Genomic DNA, 18,598 nt, shown 5'->3' with positions numbered 1-18,598 from the left:
CTTCGTTCCCCCGGTGGCTTACAGGGCCACAGAAATCCGCGTCTGCGGCCGCGACGCCGTCGCTGGCAGCCCGTCCCCACGCGGGTCGGATCGTCTTACACCCCGCAGGCCCCGCGCAGGGCGAGTGCTCGGGTGTCGCTTTAGAGGGTGAATGGGTGGTGCTCAGCCGAGCTCCGCCCGTCCTTCCGCGACCAAAAGCAACTAGGGGAGAGGGGAAAACTCGGTCACCCTCTGGTTTGTCAGCCTGGTCCCAAGCAACCCATCGGGAATACCTTGGAAAAATTTATTTCACCACGTGTATATATATTTTATGTACCTTGATGGTTGAATTTTCTGTATGTAGCTATATAGTAAAAAGTGTTGAGTGAGAAATGTTTTTTTTTTTTTTAAATAGCCATTTCAGAAGCAAACGAGGTCACTGTGCCTCCGGTTTGGGGGTGGGGGTGGGGGTGGGGACGTGGGGCCGGAGGAAGCCCCGCGTCAGAGGCTCCTCCACCAACGTGCGAGCCTGCAGGCTGCTCCTGGAACTGATCGCGACTGCCGTTTGCCCCTTCTCGCACTGAATTACAAAACCAATGCCTTGTAAATACGGTGAATCTTTATTTTTCAGAGATTCCTTTCCCTTCTCTCCCCAACGACTTGCCTTTCCAAAGACCTCCAAAGCTACTGAAGTGCTGTTCAGGAAGAAACGCGCTCTCGAAGGCCCCGGCTTGTTGGCTAGAGGGGCGGTCCTTCCCGGCGTCCTCCAGGTGGCCGGGAAGAGTGCCCGGCTCCGGCTCCAGGCCAGACCTGCCCGTGCCGCGGCGCTCGGGCAGGTGAGGGGCGCGCCGGAACGGCACCGGGGGAGGAATGAAATGGTACCAGTGCCCTGTGTTTCCACGCCTCCAGTGGAAGCTCCCCGTTCAAAGGACACAGGACTTGGGTTTTCCCTCCCAGGTGGGGGTGTTTCAGGTCTGCACTGAAGCGTTTCCCGGACGCACGAGATACTTAGGAACCACACAGAGAGGAAGGACTTGGGGATCGAAGGCTCCTTGTTCACACGACCTGCGTTAGGTGGATCGGGGAAGCAGGCTCCGTCCACAGCCCGCGGCTGGTTTCCCTCCACGCGGTGGGTGCGGAACGCCCAGCAGCGCCGATCGGCTCGGCCCGCGGAGGCTGCCGGGGTTGGGGAGGGGGCGCTTTGACCCACAGGGACAGGAGAACTGGTTTTCAGTCTCAGGAACGACTCATTCCCGTGTGTCTACTTATCATTTACACGCTGACGTAATGTGGCTGCGTGATATTTAAGGTGTCACACCCGGTGGTTCAGCCGCCAAACCCCAAGCCCCGCCCCTCCCCTCACACGGGGCCTGGGGAAAGTTACTAACCTCCTTACCCATCAGCCTCCTCATTTGTTGGAAGGAATAATTCTTTTTTTTTAAATATTTTATTTATTTATTTTTTAGAGAGGGAAGGGAGAGAGGGAGGGAGAGAGAGTGAGAGAGAGAGAAACATCAATGTGCGGTTGCTGGGGGTCATGTCCTGCAACCCAGGCATGTACCCTGGCTGGGAATCGAACTTGCGACACTGGAAGGAGTAACTCTTTATTTCATGCATCCAGTACAGGGCCTAGAGTAGAAGAGGCATTCAACCAAAGGTCATTGGTGTCATCACTAGGCATTTTTTATACTTGACAACCACGTGGGCATAGGTTGTCTGGCGTCTGGACGCAGGAATGCCTGCAGGAACGAGTGAGTGGGTGCATTCGAGAAGAAAGAGCTCCCTACCACACACGGTAGGAAACATGCCATGTGTGCAAGGAGTCAGGAATCCAGATTCTGCTATGGGTTGCACGTCCTCCGAACTGGGCACCGCTGTGTGGACGAGCTCTCCCACCTCTGAGCCCCACTCCCCTCGTCATTAAACCTGCCCTGCAGCGCACCCTAACATCCTCAGATACAGGCTGTCTTGAGGAGCGCGGTCCCGAGTGTGCACAAAGAAGGCACTTCATTCCTCTTTCCCCCCAGACTCACAAGCCAGGGTTTATGTCAACCTCACCTCAGAAAAGTGAGGCTCCATATGGAACTGATTTTAAGAGAAATCTGCTGCTGAGACAAGTTGCCAACTCGACGGACATTTTGTTTAGAGAGGAGAGGCAATAAAGGCGCCCCCACCGAGTTGGGGCCCATCCCCCTGCCCAGGGGAGCAGGAGAAGGGACTGGGAGAGGGGCAGGAGAGGCCTCCTCTCCCCCCCGCCCTCCTGACCGCAGCTGGGGCCAGGACACAAGAAGCGAAGCAGACTTTGCGTGCTGTGTGTTCGGCGGCTCCTCTGGTTTGCAGAGCCACAGTGTCGCTCAGACGACCCTCTCCGAAGTGCTCCTACTTGGTGCCCTCGGTCCCAGCTCGGAAAAATGAGTAGCTGGTGTTTGTACTTTGTATTTGTAAATACATCACAGTGTGGGAACCAGAGAAGGCCCTAAACTTTTAAGGACTAAAGCTTTTAAACAGTTTAAAGTTATGTCTGTTGAACTATTTTATATGCTTCTAGGATGTAAAAAAATTTTTTTTACATCCAAGAAGATGGTAAGACTATATAGTAAAACTATATTGATTCACATTTCTCTGATTTTATTTTCTAATGACTACCTCGACATGTCTCCTGTGTGCTGGTCGCTTTTTGAATACCTCCGTGGTTATTTCTGATTGATTAATGAATATCTCGATCAGGTCCTGAATTTGCATTTGTTTAAGTAAAGCTCACCTTGAAAACTAGTGCAAATAATTTGTGCAAGATTGGGGAAAAAGGAATGTTAAAAATACTAAACGCCAACTTTGGAAGAGACTCTTCCTGTACAAATACCTCACAGGCTGCTGTATTCTAGGCCCGAGTTAAAGGGATTCTGCTTCCAGGTCTGCTTGCCACGCACTTCAGTTCCGAGGGGCATCCCCAGTGGGAGCCCCCGGCTGGCCTGCCTCCTGCTGTTTCTCGAGTCTCTCCTGGGCTTTGCCTCGTCCCCCACCTCCCCTCCTGCCCTTCAACTCCAAGTGTGCCACTTCCCTTGACCTTGCTGTACTGTGCCCCTGCCCAAGTGTGTGCGCAAGCTGTGGGCGCTGTCCTGGTCTCTACGGCATGTAGAGAGAGAGAGAGAGAGAGAGTGAGAGAGAGAGAGAGAGAGAGAGAGAGGGAGAGACAATATTTATTTTTTGGTGGAGAGCTCTCGAAAGTTTTCAGGCATGGGAATGCCACAAGCAACTCCGTATGGTGGGGTAGGACAGAGCCCGGTGGGGGCCAGAGACCAGGCGGGCGGTGTAAGGAGGCACAGAACCCCGAGCTGCAGCACGGACAAGAAGTCGCTGAGTGAGAGACGAAGACTCCGCTCTTTGACACGCTGTCCGCCATGTTTTACGGGACCAGCAGGGAGGCGAGTAGACCAGACAATGACGTTGTCCTCGTTCACTTGGTAGCACACTAAGTATCTGACCCCTTGGAACACAGTAACGAAGAGCACTCAAAAGCAGTCTCTCAGGGTTCAAGGTCAGGCGATAATCTCCGCGTCAACCTCTCTTGCAGCCTCTCCCTGGAGCAATGATACAACAATTTTTAAAAATCTTGTTGGCGCTTAGGAGCCGACTTCTCTTTTCCCTCCAGCAACCCCCCTGCCCCTGCCAGCCTGGGCTGGGCAGCACGTGCAGACCGGACCACAGGACACCTTCTTTCAAGTCCACGGCCCCTTATCTGTGACTCCACACTCCAAAAAGCTCTGAAGACCTCAAGTCTATTTCATGATCGGTGCCAGCTCCGATTTGGCAGCAAAACCCGCCCTGAGCTGACACGAAGCTCTTCACGAGGCTGCGGTTCACTACAGAACTGCTGTGTGCTCACACAAGGCTGCCCTGCGCACTGCTGGGGGGTGGGGTGGGGGTCGCATTAAATGTAAGATAGTAAATTGTCTTTTCTAAAATCTATAAGGAGTGTTGGTGCAGAAACCCTTGTGGCCCAGGTGCTCTGGGTAAAGACGGGTGGAGATGCACTGTCACCTGCCTGCTAGGCGGTGTCCCCCCCAGGTGGAGGGGTCCTTGGGTCAGCCCGGATTCCTTACACCTGCCTGGCACCTGGTGGGTCTCCATGAAGGCTGAACCAAGGAAGAAGCAAAGGAATATTCGCTTTCAGGGTCACAGATTCTCATGTATAGACTCTCTTCTGCTCTTCTTTTTTCCATGTTACTATTTTGAGAAACAGAGTCAGGGCTAACAGTTCTTTTCTATTTCTTTTTTTAACTGAAAACATAAATATTTGGCCAGATTGAAAAGTCAGCCGCAGAACCAAGAATAATATTGTATTTCCTGGTTTTCGCATTTTTTTTCTTACCTCGATAAGACGAACCTTATGAATGCCAGATAACTCCAAGGCCAAGAGAAACAGCTTTCTTTAGAATGCTATCGAACTCTTACTAGCTAAAAGGATGAAAAAACAAACAAACCACACCATGCTATCTGCAAGGACGCGGCACCGTGGGCATTCTCGGTCAGTGCTGGGTGGATATGGAGTGTGTGTCCGGCTGGGGAGCACCCCACCCTTGAGCCGCAGACGGGTAATCCTTTGCCCGTGTGATAGGACGGGCAGGAGAACATTTGGCACAGTTTACCCAAGACACACTTCTGTGCCTGAGGCCTATCGATTTGGTTATCGCTGTAGGAGATTCCGGCAGAGGAGTTACTTTCTCTAAAAGCGGCTGATATTTCATTTTGCAGGGCCTGCTCTGTTCATATGTGTTTTTTGTATGAGAAGTTTTCAAGACTTCCTTTAGTGCAAACCTCTTTTTAAGATGCTACAGTCCCTGTTCCATATGTTTGAACACGTTGTGTGAGCACAAGACAAGGGTGGTTTCAAAACGCCTGCTGGGTGCATGAGACACTTTGTTGGTCTTGGCTAACCATGCTACCTACGCCGAGGTGGCTGGTGAGGTTTGAGCGCCCTGCCGAAGCAGTGTGGACTGCGCATAGTCACCCCCACCTCGTGCAGACAGAGTCCACAGCTGACAATCGGAAGTTCCTGGGAAGGGGCTTGCACAGCCATCTGGAGGGCCGGGAGAGTAAAGATCAGGGAACCTGTCTGCTATAATGTCAGTGGGCATTGTCAGGGTGTTCGGGCCTGAGGACTTTCTTGGAAGCCTGTCTCTTTCCAGAATCTCGGGGAAGCTCCCACCAGCTGTGCGGTGATGCAAGGAGCAACTCTCCAGAGGCCGCCAGCCCGCTCTGGCCTTTGCCCCTGGAGTCCCCGCCCCCTCAGACTCCCTGGAGTCCCCGCCCCCTCTGGCAAACCTGCTACATAGCTAATTATCATTTCAACGAGCATGGGAAGCTCTTGCTACTGAATGGCCAGGAAACTCCTTGTTTCTTCTTATTCCCTTTAGTTAATTTGCTTCTAGTTTTCTCCTTTCATTCGATTTTTGCTAAGAACTCCTAAGTCTTTTATAATCTATGCTCTCCTTCTTGGAAGTGACATTTATCAATAAGGTTAATAGGTAAGCTGTTACTTTAATTTGATAAAGCGTGTAATCGCTACCTTGTCAAGTATTTCGCAGGCCCCCAGAGCAGAGCTGCCGGGGCTGCGCGCACAGGCAGAGGGAGTGATATTTTAAGGTTTCCTGCGTCTAGAAAGGTGTGGAAAGTTTGACTGATTTATATTGTGTCCTGACTTCCTGAGGCCGTTTTCCTCACGGCCTTCCATCTCATTCAAACCCTGGAACAAAGCTTGTTGGGTTGTTGTTTTTTTAAATCAAAATTCTATCTAGAACTGTGTGTTTCATTTTTGGGTTTTGGTCTCCTTAATTTCTATGGAATCTTATATAATAGAAATTTCATTTTATAAAATGAAATTAGTTAGGGGGATGATTCTGGAAGCGTTTGGGGGAAAGAATTCTCAGCTTCGTTTTCAAAATTACTTTTAAAAATCAATAACTTGACTAATGCATGTGTACACTTGCTATTCCGTACTCGCATTTATTGTCCGAGCCACGTCGCTTAAGATTTTATCGTTTGCCATCTGCTCTGATTACTTTGTGGGTGAGAGTCACGTCTTTTGCAACGATGCCTGTGCTTTCCTGTTCCGAAAGCCCGCGCCATGGTGACCCCAAGGCGGCCCTGAGAAGTCGGCGCTGACGTGACTGACAGTCTCTCCCAGTCTCACGAGCCCTGCCCAGCCGCACTCTGTAGAAACACTGCAGGTTGTCCTACGGCCTGGCTTAGTCATAAGGAGCACGACCAGCTGCTTGTACCTGGGTCTCTCTGGTCTGCGCCTTTCCCGTGCGCATTACAGCCGCGATGGGAAACCGAACCTTTCTGAAAAGACCTCTCTCTGTCGTCTGCCTTCCCATGCATTTCCCTTACTCCACTGCAGCGGTCCAGAACGTGGCTCTGGACCCAGACGACGCGGGTTCGAATTCTTGTTCTGCCATTTATGATCTCTGCGTCTTCACAAGGCAGCTCTCTGTGCCTCGGTGTCCTCCATTTCAAAAGCGGGCTCACAGTAGTAGTAACTGCTTAGTGCTGGTGGGAGGAGTAGATGGGTTCGCTCCTACAGGCCAGCGGAGCAGTTCTTACGACACCGTAACGGAGCGACAAAGGCTAGCTGTTGCTGCCGCAGTTCTGTTTTGATGTGATCGTTTCCAGGCTTCGCTAATTGTGTCTTCTTAACGATGTTACGAAAGGCCTTTTGAAGCCATTACGTTGTGAAAATGATGTAAGCACACAGCTGAGCTGTCATCACCAAGCTGGTTTCTCAGCTGCTTTCTGGAGGTTAAAGAAAAAAAAGGCAGGGAAATTTGGATTTTCCAGCCCCAGCTCGGCATCCCCCCATCCTTCCTGGGTAAAAACCCTAAACCACAGGTGGCACGCACAAGGCCCGTGGGCCGGATCCAGCCCTCCACCTTGTTTTATCTGGCCCGGCGCCTTGTTTTTACCTGGAGGCAGCGCCGAGCTCTTGCTTAACTGTTGAGGAGCAGCTACATGTACACAGTCCTGACATGACATTCGGCCCTCGGAAGGCAACCACCAGGCTGATGTGGCCCCCGGTGACAATGAGTTGGACACCCCTGCCCTAAACCATGTGTTAGAGACACTGCTATGACTACATGCCACGCCCCTCCGCCACGCCCCCCCCCCCCCCCAGATCCTTATGCTGGAGCCTAATCCTCCTGGTATTTGGAGGTGAGGACTTGGGGGTGCTTCGGTCCTGGAGGCGGAGACTCTAATCGGAGAAGAATCGTGAGAGCTGATCTCCTGTCGCCACGACGTGAGGCAAGGCGCCCGTCTGCAAACCCGGCTCTCACCAGGACCGACCGAGCCAGCCAGCACCTTGACCTGGGGGGTCCCAGCCTCCGGGACTGTGAGCAGTAGATTTCTGTTGCGTAAGCCGCCCAGCTTTTCGCCAGAGCAGCCAGAGCCGACTAAGACAGACAGATGCCGGCTTGAACACACACAGCCTGTAGCTGGGAAAACCCCACAGTACGAGTCGGAGCACAGGCAGGCCCCCCTGAGCCGGGTGCCCCGTGATGGAGGGCGTGTCCTCGTCATGACGTGCTCAGGAGGACCGAGCCACGCGGCCTGGGGGGTCTAGGAAGTGTCCGCGCGGGTGATGTTAACAGCAGCCTCAGAGGTTGAGGAGAAGCGTGTTGGGCGAAGAGGGGGGGCGGCGCGCTCCAGACAGGCCCAGCCTCTGCGGGGGCTCTGCCGGCCAGGCCTGTGGGGGGCGCACGGCACCCCGAGGGGCTGGAGGTAGAGGAGGCTTGGAAAGTGGAAGGGGTTACCCTGGGGAGGGTTTCTGTTTGTTCTGTGTCGAGTCCAGGAACGTACATCTGTGCGTGGGAGCCAGTTGTACACCCCTCCCCCCACTCCCCTGCTTTCTTTAAGGCAGTAAGATAACTTGACCAGCAAGCAGGTGAGGCTCTCGGGAAAACAGCTTAGTGTCAGAAGGAGGCGAGTTGAAATGCCAGCTCCAGCACCTAGCAGTTCCTAGAGCCCATTACTTCATCTCCCTTAATCCCCTGTGTAGAAATGCTATCGTAATGCAGCTCAGCCGCACACGGGCGCTGTCAGCGGTGGAGGGGAAAGGTATTTGAAAGGTGTGGCGTTGCCCTTGGCCTAGAGCTGGCCCTGGAAGAGGCTCCTCCCGGCTCCCGGGCACAGAGGGGTCTGAGGGCGGGGCGTCGGTGGGCGGGGCAAACCTGTCGGAGAAGCGTGGGACCGGGGAGGGGCATGGGCTTGGGCACAGAACTGGGAAGGGTGAAGAAAGGGAGATTTAGGAGCTGTTTTTCTTCTAAGGTAAAAACACTGTGGCTCTTGGAAGCAGCCGTGTGAGAGAGAAACTGAGACTTTGGAAGCAGCCATGCGAGAGATAAAGCGAGACTGACTCGAGGAGTGACTGTCTAGGAGGCCCGCCACACCCGCTGTGCGGGCCGCGCTAGGTGCGGGCGTGAGCAGGTGGAGGGAGATGAGTCCGTCTCTAGCGCGCACAGTCTGTGCGAGGGAGGACTCCTCGGTGATCAGGTGCCGTGTAAAGATCACTACTCCCGCGGGGGGTGTGTGTTGGGGGGGTGTTGTGCCAGCAGCACCTTTGAGGTATTTCCTAAACGGAGGGATCACCTGTCGTGGACATTCGACTGAACCGCTGTTAAATTTCGTGAGCGCTGTCAGACTCCTGAACCTCTTCCTGGTCACCACCGTGCATTCTCAGCGCTAACGTCTCCCCATCAGCCTTTTTTATCCCTTACACCAAACCGCTTTAAACGCACGTCCCAGTCCCGAGGACCGTTAGAGGCGTCTCACTAAGACTTCAGAGAAGCACGCTAAGCCCTTGCAAGGTCTGGTAATCACACGTCTCAGAAGTCACCAGTTCTTCAAAAGGCAGGACATTGAAAGGAAACAGAAAGAACCGTTAAGAATAATAAAAAAGAAAATGCTGAAATTCAGTGACACATACAGCGACGAGACATTTCCAGATAAATGGCCTGTCATTCTCATTATGAATGTCCCTCCTTCTAAACTGACTAACTGTCACCCCGACAGTCAGTTGTGCCTTACGGGCTCTCTGCCTCGGTGCTGTCCCCGGGACACGTGGGTCCGGGGTACAGCTTTTACTGGGGACCCCGCTGTTGAGGCCAACAGTGGTTTCAGTCTCTCTGCCTCCTCTTCCCGGGCACCCAGAAAGGGAAGTCGTTTCCTCTAAACTGTCATTCTTGCTGCCAGATCGTGGCCCCGTCTGAATGTGCCGGGTTCTCGGAGTCTTCCCCGTCTGAATGAGGTAAAGCACCGCCTGTGGGACTTCTCTGGCGTGCTCCCCACAGCCCCACTTCCTGCGGGACCCGGGGGGGGAAGCCTGTGATGGATGCCGGGGGGGCCCTGGGGGCGCCCAGCCCCCGGTGAGCAGGGCGATGAGAAGACTGTGGGGGCCGTGCACACCCAGGAAAGGAGGCAAAGTCGGACTCGGGGCCCCCGGGGATAAGAGTCACAGGCACAGAAGTGGGGCGCTAACTGTATTTCTTTAAGATGATGACAGAATGTGAAAAGTGGGTGCCGTGGAAAGATTGGGGCGCACGACCAACCATCAGCCCAGTGCCACGCAGCCCGTGATGACAGTGGGGGACAGCTGTGGTGTTCCCGGAGGGGAGCTGAGCCTCTGGAGGCTCAGGTAAGCTTTCCCCACAGAGGAAAAGGCACAGACGGACACGGGAGGGGACACGGGAGGAGACCCAGGAGGGGCTGCTGGCGCGTCCCAGTTCTTCCCCTGGCGGGGGCCCGGGGCTCATTTGGTGACAATTCGTTGTATAGGACACTGACGTTTCAGGCACTTTTCTTGATATGAGTGTCATGTTTCAGTTTATGAAGAAAATATCGGACTTCTAGCTTATTCAATCCTCCTGTGCATTGTGAGCACATGGCAGATGTTACCTAAATCTCTTCGCCACTCGTGCCTTTCTAAACAGACCTGGCGTTTTCCTTCCAGCTCAAGTCAGCTCGGCAAACACTCCCTGGGCGTCTGAAAGCCCCAGGTCCCAGAGACGACGGGCGTGGATGACAGTGCGAGTGAGGGTGGACTGTGGGAGTGGGAGGGGAGGCTGGGCAGGTGGGGGAGGGCAGGTCGGGAAAACCGGGGCAGCGGTCGTAGCAGGAGCAGGAATAACAGTAGAAAAGACCCGCTTTCCGGGCTCTCACAGTCCAGGGGGAGGCGTGGGGCGGAGGGGCTAGAGCAGCGGCCCAGGTGCGCGCGTGGTTCTAAAGCCGGGAAGGCGGTTTTGAGCCGAAGAACCAATTCATGCTCAAGCAGAAACCTTCCAAGGTGGGAAAAGGTGTTTCAGACCCAGGTAAAAGCATGCTCCTCACACGCACACCCACACACACTGCCAGCGTGCCTTGCACGCTGCACGTAGGAGAGTACTGCTGAGTTACACGCCCCACGTGGCCCCCACGTTGCGGGGCTGATGTAACCCCCAGGCGGCCCGGCGTCAGGAGGGGACACTGCCGCTCTGCACCTTGTGTACACACAGCAGCACAGGGACCCAGCCACCCCAAACCAGGTTGGGAAGGTAGGGAAACCCAACAAAGCTCTCCTTTTCCTAAGATTTCTATTCTGATGCATTTTTAATAGCCACCATACCTGGCTGGCGTAGCTCAGTGGATTGAGCGCGGGCTGCGAACCAAAGTGTCACATGTACGATTCCCAGTCAGGGTACATGCCTGGGTTGCAGGCCATGGCCCCCAGGCCCCCAGCAATGGCACATTGATTGTCTCTCACGCTCTCTCTTTCTCCCTCCCTTCCCTCTCTAAAAAATAAATAAATAAAATCTTTAAAAAAATTAGCCACCATAAAAAGTGTTTTCCTGATATTTTCTCTTTTTAAGCTATGTTAAGAGCTGAAAGCTAAAAGCCAAATAACAACAGCAGTTGTAGCTAACTTGTCCTGATGCCTTGCTACTCCTATTCCAGGAGCCACGATAGACCTTTCACGTCGGTTATTTCATTGGCCACCCCCGCCCAGCAGCCCTGTGAGGAGGGTACTGTTCTTGCTACTGTTATTGTTACAGATAAAGAAACTGAGGCGTGGAGAGAGGAGCTCACCCGGGGTCACATGGCTGCGGCGAGACCGAGCGGGCGGATGGACGGGACCGGGACCGTCTGACTGCGGGGCCTGCCGGGAGTGGTGGCGCCCCCATTCCGCCGTGCGCCCCGGCAGCTGCGCTGGGAGGGCCTTTGCCCCGTGTGCTCCTCCAGCCGGGCTGGCACTCCTTCAGTCAGCATTTATTGAGTGCCTGCTGTGTGCAGACACTGGGGGTCAGAGGTGGGCACTGGGGGAGTTTCCTCGGGCCTCCTGGAGTTCTCGTACAACGAGAAAACGGAAACGGAAATGGGAACGGAAATGAGTGGCCGTGCACAGTGAAGTGTGACGAGGATCGTGACAAGGACCGGACTGAAGAAATGGGGGCAGGCGGCCTGCTAGGGAAGCCCCTGTCTGGGGATTTGAAAAGCCGGAGTGAGAGCCACACGGAGGGCCGGGGGGGGGGGGCGGGAATGAGTGGGGACTGCAGCGGGGAGCTCTGGGCAAGGCCGGAGGTGAGGGGACTGCGGACGACCCACGCAGACCCCTCTGAGGAAGGACGTGCAGTCCCGGGGGGCTGGCAGCGCCGGCCGCCCCCGTGGGCCACGCCCCAGCTGCGGAGAGGGGCCTCGACCACGGTCATGGTCACGCGTCCGGCCAGCTAGATGGTCTTTCGGTTTCCCAGCACCTGGGGGGTTGGCTGGGCTGGCCTCCAGGGCTTGATTTCTCCCCTCCCCATTCCCGCTTCCGCCCCTCCCTTCCACGGGCGTTGCTCCCGGGAACACTCCCTAATAAACATCCTGACCGTCTACCCGGCCCAGGCCTGCTTCCTGGGGAGCCCCGCAAGGCGCACAGGCTTCCCTGCGCGAGGGCAGGCACCGCAGGCAGGCCGGCCGAGTGGCCCTGCGCGGCCTGGGAGGCGGAGGGAGATGGCTGTGGCTGGAGGGTGGGCCAGGGCCCCATCCTGACGCCCCGCCCACCTTGCCAAGGACTCTCCTAAAGGCAGGGGCGAGTAGGAAGCCTCTGTGAAATTTTCAGCAGAAATAGGATCAATTTTGTCATTTTAAAATATCACCGTGGCTGCAGTGACCAATGCACTGTGGGAGTGCGCTCGACACCAAACGCCTATCTTTCAAAAAACCTTTCTCCTTCTCGTAGGTATTCATCCTCTGGGAAGGTACCGGCCTGTCTGGCCTGTCCTGAGTCACCGCTTTTCCTTCCCCTTCCCCGATCAATCCGCGCTGCTCCCTCCGCTCCAGGCTCAGCCCCCGCAGCCCCAGGAGATGTCTCTGCCCTTGACCCTGAGGGGCCGTGGAGCCGCTGTCCCCGCGCGGTTTGCCCCGCGCCAGTGAGGCCGGCTGCCAGCCTTGCTGGCCAAGTTTAAAGCCATGAACTGCCTCGGACACAACCTGCAGGTAGAGAGCATCAGAGGAAAGGCCCGTCCCCTGCCAATCACTCGTCGGTGGTTTTCTTGTTTTTATTTTCTCCCTAATAACCCGTATGTGTGCGGTGCATCGTGGTCCTGTTACCGCAGCCCGTCTGGGCTGGAGCAACTCGGCAGTCCAGACTGGAGATCCGTAAGGCTTTACGGAGGTATGATTGGCACAAAATAAACTGCGTGTGTTTAACGCATACAGTTTTGATGTGTTTAGACTTAGGTGTCCATTGTGAAACCATCATAATTAAGATCAAGGTCTGTGGCATCCCAAAAGTTTTTGGGGGTCCCTTTGGAACCCCTGCCCCTGCTCTGTGCTCGGCCCCAGGGGACCGCCGGCCCACTTTCAGTCGCTGCAGACCATTTGCGTCGTGCAGCACCGAAATGTGTAAAAGGAATCGCCAGCATGGGCTCTTTTTCTGGTCTGGCTTCTCACTCAGTCTGAGGATTTGGGGAAATAGATGCACAAGTTTCATTAAATCATATTTCATAGGTGATCAAACTGGATCCTCATAAAAAACCTCGTGTTTAATTACACGGTACTGCATGCATTGTAAACATCACCAGGGAAGGTGACGCTCGGCTTTTTAAGTATAATTATCTGTCCGTTCTGCCTCAGACTGAAACTCCCCTGGTTTCGAAAGCCATTGCCTTTGAAAGCTTACACGAAAAGCAGGTGACCTGTGAGGTTCACCGACAAGCCTGTGTTTAAGAGAACATAGATAAGGCGTTTGGTAAAGGACTCTCCTTGCACTAACACTGCGGCAAGGGATCTAGACAAGCGAAACGGGAGGAGGGCGGTTAGGAGGGGTGGTCTGCCCGCTCCCTAACCTGTGCTCAGTGAGCTGGAGGCTGCCCCTGACCACGGGCACTGTGAGCTCACAGCCCCCAAAGTCGCACGTGTGAGCATTCAGTCCATCTGCACGTGTGAGCTCGCAGCCCCCTTGTTTGCACGTGTGAGCTCACAGCCCCCTCACTCACACGCGTGAGCATTCAGTCCATCCGCACGTGTGAGCTCGCAGCCCCCTCGTTCGCACGCGTGCACGGGCACCACCCCACTGCTTCCTTCATAAACGGCTTTTGCCCAGACGAGTTCCGCCATCGCTTCACGTTGCTGGTTTATTTTTCTTGTATGTCTAAAAAGGATTAAAACTAGAAATAATTTCAAAAGGGAATTACATGCAAACCTCAGAGCCAGCCTATGGTGCGTGCAGGAAACGCAAGCCCGACAGCAGGTCACCAAGTCACACCTTCTGCCTTTTGGAAGAGCGTTTCCCAGGCAGCGGCGTGGTGCGTACGAGCGAGGCTCCCGGGGAACGTCTCTGAAGGGAATGGCACGGAGCTTTCTGCTCTGCGACCGCGTCCCCTCTGCCACGAGTTCCCCGACTTTGGTCACCACTTCCTTCAGCAGAACATGCGCCCGATCGGACTGTAATTCTTGTAAAGTTCACTGACACGCTCCTCTTTATGAAAGCGAACACCCTCATCCTTTAATCTTTCCCTCTTTTCCACGTAGCCCAGGTCCTTTTGCATTGCTCCGGAGAAGGGACGGGCGACTACCTTCCATGTCTTGGTGTCTGCGTTATTATTTCGCACGTTGAACTTCCATGCCTGAGAGAGAATGCCTCTCACCTCGTGGCCCCTCAGAGCCTTGTGCCACGTACCGTGTAATAAGTTCCCAGTGGGTTAAACCCGACCCGTGTTATCTTCCGGGCAGGGACAGTGGGATGGGTCCAGGTTCACATGCGCAAACCTGGGCTGTTGTTTCCTTTCACGCGTCTGGACTCCCACCCACCCAGAGGAGGGAACCTGCTCTCTCTGCGGTCCGGGAATATCCTGCAGCTGCGGTTTCTGTGTGCTGCAGTTCAAGCTGTCTTTTTCTTGTCGAATGTTTTGCCTACTTTTCATCCTTGTGGCCATGTTTTGAAAGATCCTTTCTGTATGCTTCACTGTGGATGCGATCATCTTTCAAGGACCTTTACAATTTTTAACCCTTCGGTTCAGCCACCAGAGAAGGCCATTCCTCGTGGGCCTGCACGTGTGTGTGTGCGGGTGCGTGGCCAGTGCCCGGGGGTGGGGGCCTGGCCTGGGGCCCTCAGAAACTGCAGTGTGGAGGGGGAGTGGAAGGGAAAGAGACGTCCGACTTCTGGATACGTGTGCGAGTCGTTTGCTTCTCGCAAACGGGATGAGTAGAGGTGTCGGCGCCAACCAACTGTGTTTGCAGGCAAATACGCCGAAGACCGAAAATTGAAAACGTGCTTCTTCCTGGGATTTCCTCCTACCGTTTTCTCATAAGTTGTAGCTAAGACACAGCAGAAATGAGTGTCGAGAAGTGATAACCAGAGTGTAATGTTCAAGTGCCGGTTAAGCCAAGGTAATGATACAGGTCATGTCAGTTTTGGTTTTCTTACTACTTCAAAGAGAAATCCCGTCTGACTCTGGTTTGCGCCAGCCACCACAAACGTCCCCAGGCGTGCACGTGGCTGGCTGTCCCACCTCCTCCCCCTGCAGGAATGGGCCCTGGGGCAGCAGCAGCAGCAGCAGCAGCAGCACCTGTCCCCATTATCCCCTCCTGGCCCATCTGCTCAGTTCCTCAGTTCTCCCGAGGAACTCGTTCTGTCCGCCCCGCCCCTCATTCGCACTAAGTAATTCCTCACCGAAAAGCTGGTAAGTCGGCTCGGCCGTGAGTGCATAAACTGAATTTTCCCAGCTCCGCTGGGGCCGGGACACAGTGGAGGGCTGGAAAGCCCGTTCGGACCGTGAACAGGGACAGCAGAGCGAGTGATTGAGACATGGCCAGTGACTTCCTGGAAGTGGAGCCTCCGTCCTGGAATCTTCCTGAAGGAGCTTCCCGTGAGCCCTTTACAGGCGGGTTTTTAAGACACTGTCTTGCCCTGTCTGGTCTCAGCTGGAAAGCACACCAGTTTGTTTGAGAAGATGCGGATAATTAGGTTTACTTTTTAATGCAAAAGCAGCTATGTTATTCCAATCGTCATAGTCTCTGAGGGGGGCCTCTTGTGCAACTTACTCTCCTTCGTCTGCATGTAGATCCCTCCACCTCTCAGGCCATCCGTATGCTAGACCTTTCAGGCGTCGTACCAAATACAAACTGATTCCTGTCATTGACTGTCACTTCAACGGATGGCAGAGCAGCACCTGTTCCAGTTTCTAGGCGTCTGACCCGCGGGAGGCTCGGCAGCACCAGCGAGCTCCAGCTGCGCTGCGTCTGTCGGCGTTCCGTCTCGAAGGCAGGCATGCGGCCCACGGGGACAGGCCACCTTGGCCCCTGCCCTTTCCCGACTGTCCCCTACCCAGGGCCGGGCCGCCTGCGCTGAGTGGCTCTGATGCCAGGCTGGCTGCAGGGCGTCACTGGGAAGGGACAGCAGGTGCCGGTGAGCTGGCGCATCTGAGAAGCAGCGGGAGGGAACGCCAAGGTCAGCCGGTGCAGAGAGGGCCGCCTATGGTCATGCGCCGTCCACAGAAGCCAGGCCAGCCTGGGTGGTGTGGGCTGTGCCGCCGGGAACCGGGCCTTCTTTTGCAATTGGGAAGCTGGTGGGGGCTTTTGAACAGTGACTGACTTGATCTGGTTTATGGTTTTCAAGGCCCACTGTGGCGGCTCTGTGGACCACCGGAGTCCAAAGCAGGGGTGAGGCTAGTGGTTTCCGTAACCCAGGTGGGAGTGGGCGGGTGGGATTGACACGGCAGATTCAGAGGCAGGACTGACTAACTTACCTGAGCACCTACCACACCCAGGCTCAGCTCTGAGGGCTCTGTACGAGCTGAGGTCACTTCTGCAGACAGCCGCGGAGTAGATGCTCCTGCCGTCTCCACTTTGCCAGCAGAGACCTGAAGCACTTGCCCAGGATCCCCCTGTGGGGCGGGGTGAGTGGTGGAGCCGGCGTTCACAGCCGGGCTCCCTGGCCCCTTACCTTGCCGGCCTGCTCTCCAGGACGGATTTGTTGCTGAGCGTGAAGGAAAGGGCGGGATTCGAGGAGACGTGCATCGGAATGGAGGAGACCAGGCAGGGAGAAGGGCATGCGTGTTCTGCTCAGAGCACAGCCCATGCCGCAGAGACAGTCAGGCAGGCGGCCAGCAGGTCCCTGGAGCCCTCTGATCCCCGACACAGGACAGCGCCATCTGAACGTAAGGCAAGAGCATCTGTCAGGCACGTGTGCTGCTGGGGCCGCCCATCAGCCTTCTCGCATGGTCTCGGTCAAACGCAGCTGCCACCTGGGCAGGAGCTGGGACAGTTTGCTAACAGGACAGCGAAACACCCAGGTCAGCTGCAGGCTGTGAGCCAATGTTCTTAGTAAGAGACTCCTAGAAGCCACCTCGCCTGCCAGCGCTGGCAGAAGCGCCACGGACCAGACCGCACCCTCTAACCTCCTGGGGTCTCTCAGAGCGCGGCTCTCCCGCTGGAAATCAAAGTGGCTCCAGCGTCCCCGCCCCAGGGCCCTGCCTCCACCACGGCCTGTGGGTCGCTGAGCCTTGCCTGTAAAACACACAAAATTGCACAACCCCTGACCTGCTGAAACTTACAAAATATCGTCCTCTTGTCCCTGCTGTCCCTGACCTCCGTGTTTGACTAGTCCCTGCCCTCTACCTCAGGTGACAACCCCTCTTAGACAGGCCCCGCTGCAGAGCCCTTCTCCCAGGCGTGCCCACAGCCCACTCCCGCCTGTGCCCAGCCTGCTGGCCCCTGAGCACGTTGGGCAGGACGCTGGGCCGCAGAGGCCGTCCTGACAGTCGTGGCGGCTGGCGACACGGGTCTGTGTGTCCGTCAGTACTCGTCACGCTCTGCTCTTAGACACCTCAACTTAAAAACAGTGTTCCTCCCTCTGGGAGCTCATGCCCTGAGGAAGGCACACTACTGAGCAACAGCAGGCTGTGTGTGCGTGCGGCTGCGCAGCCGGGCAGAATCGCTGCGGGACCTGGATCGCACGGGAGACGGTCACAGAGAAGACAGCGCTTGCCTGGAGTGTTGGCCGCTCGGGCGCCTGGAGAAGCAGCGGGGAGGACGGTCGGCACAGGAGGTCGTGCGAGCCGAGGGGCTGCTGCGGGAGTGGGAGAGAGGCTGGGAGACAGCGAGAGGCTGGGAGACAGCAAGAAGACCAGCCCGGATGCCTCCGAGAACCAGGGGGGATGAGCATTTAGAGAGACATGATTCATTGATTCCCGATCGCCAAGAGCAGTTTGGAAAGTGCTGCGTGGGAAGTGGGGAGTTACCGAAAGTGATCGGACAGCAGGAGGCTGTGATCTGCGTTTTTTGAAGGAAACCTCCACCCCACCCCCACCACATTCCACGGCCAATCATCGTGACTCACAGTCTGAGGCCTCTCGTGCTTCCCATCCGCACGCCTGGATGAGGCCTTCCGGGGCAGGGGTCAGATAGCAACGTCCAGCTCTCGGTGGTCAGCCTTCCCGGCAGCCGCAGCCTGCTTTTCACCCCATTCCAGACCCCACTGTCTTTACTCCGAGTCTGCATCTCCCCATTCTCCTCTGCACCCGAGTCTGCTAGCCCCCTTAAACCCTGTAGGGGCCTGTGTCGGGGGGCCTCAGGCTCCTCTGCACGTGGGAAAACATTCCCAGAGACAGAGAAGGAGTCAACCCCCCCCCCCCTCCCACCACAGCGCTTGTTTTCCTGAGGCCCGTGCCTGCACTGAACACTGTCAGCCTCTCCCGTTTCTCTGGAACTCTCTCCTCCCGTGGATCCTGGGATGTCCTCCAGCTCCCTCAGCTGACCTTCCCTGTCCCTCACTAGCTTTTCTCACACGCCAGCATCCCCACAGTGACCCTTTCTTCAACGCTCTGCTACCGTCCTTGGCCTCCTCGGTGCACCTCCCAGCAGGCTGCCAGCACAGCCTGTGGCCTTGGCCGTCGTCCCTCGTGTGGGACTCTGGCCACCGCCGGTTCCTTTCCCGGGCTATCACTTGGGACTTCTTCTATTTTTAGCCCTTGTAGCGGTAGCTCCCTATCTTTAAATGATACCCATATTGTCGTTTCTCAGTTAACCCACTTTAGACAGGGCCACCGTCCTCCCACTAAGAAGTGAGAGAGCTGATAAGCCTGTTCTTTACAACGTGGACTAGAAA

The 18,598-nt window shown here is 55.6% G+C and overlaps 1 long non-coding RNA gene across 1 annotated transcript; it reads right to left on the bottom strand.

The window, feature by feature from the left end:
* Positions 1-5,959: 5,959 nt before the first annotated feature.
* On the bottom strand, positions 5,960-17,983 carry LOC123804639. The gene is made up of 4 exons (XR_006783185.1): positions 17,831-17,983; positions 16,890-16,998; positions 16,436-16,643; positions 5,960-6,771 (listed from the first exon to the last, which is right to left on the bottom strand). It is a non-coding gene; the product is annotated as an uncharacterized LOC123804639 (long non-coding RNA).
* Positions 17,984-18,598: the final 615 nt, after the last annotated feature.

This window comes from Phyllostomus hastatus, unplaced genomic scaffold (genome assembly GCF_019186645.2).
Source record: "Phyllostomus hastatus isolate PE091 unplaced genomic scaffold, TTU_PhHast_1.1 phas_scaffold_216, whole genome shotgun sequence".
Lineage (NCBI taxonomy): Eukaryota > Metazoa > Chordata > Mammalia > Chiroptera > Phyllostomidae > Phyllostomus > Phyllostomus hastatus.
This window is presented reverse-complemented; position numbering and strand designations above follow the sequence as displayed.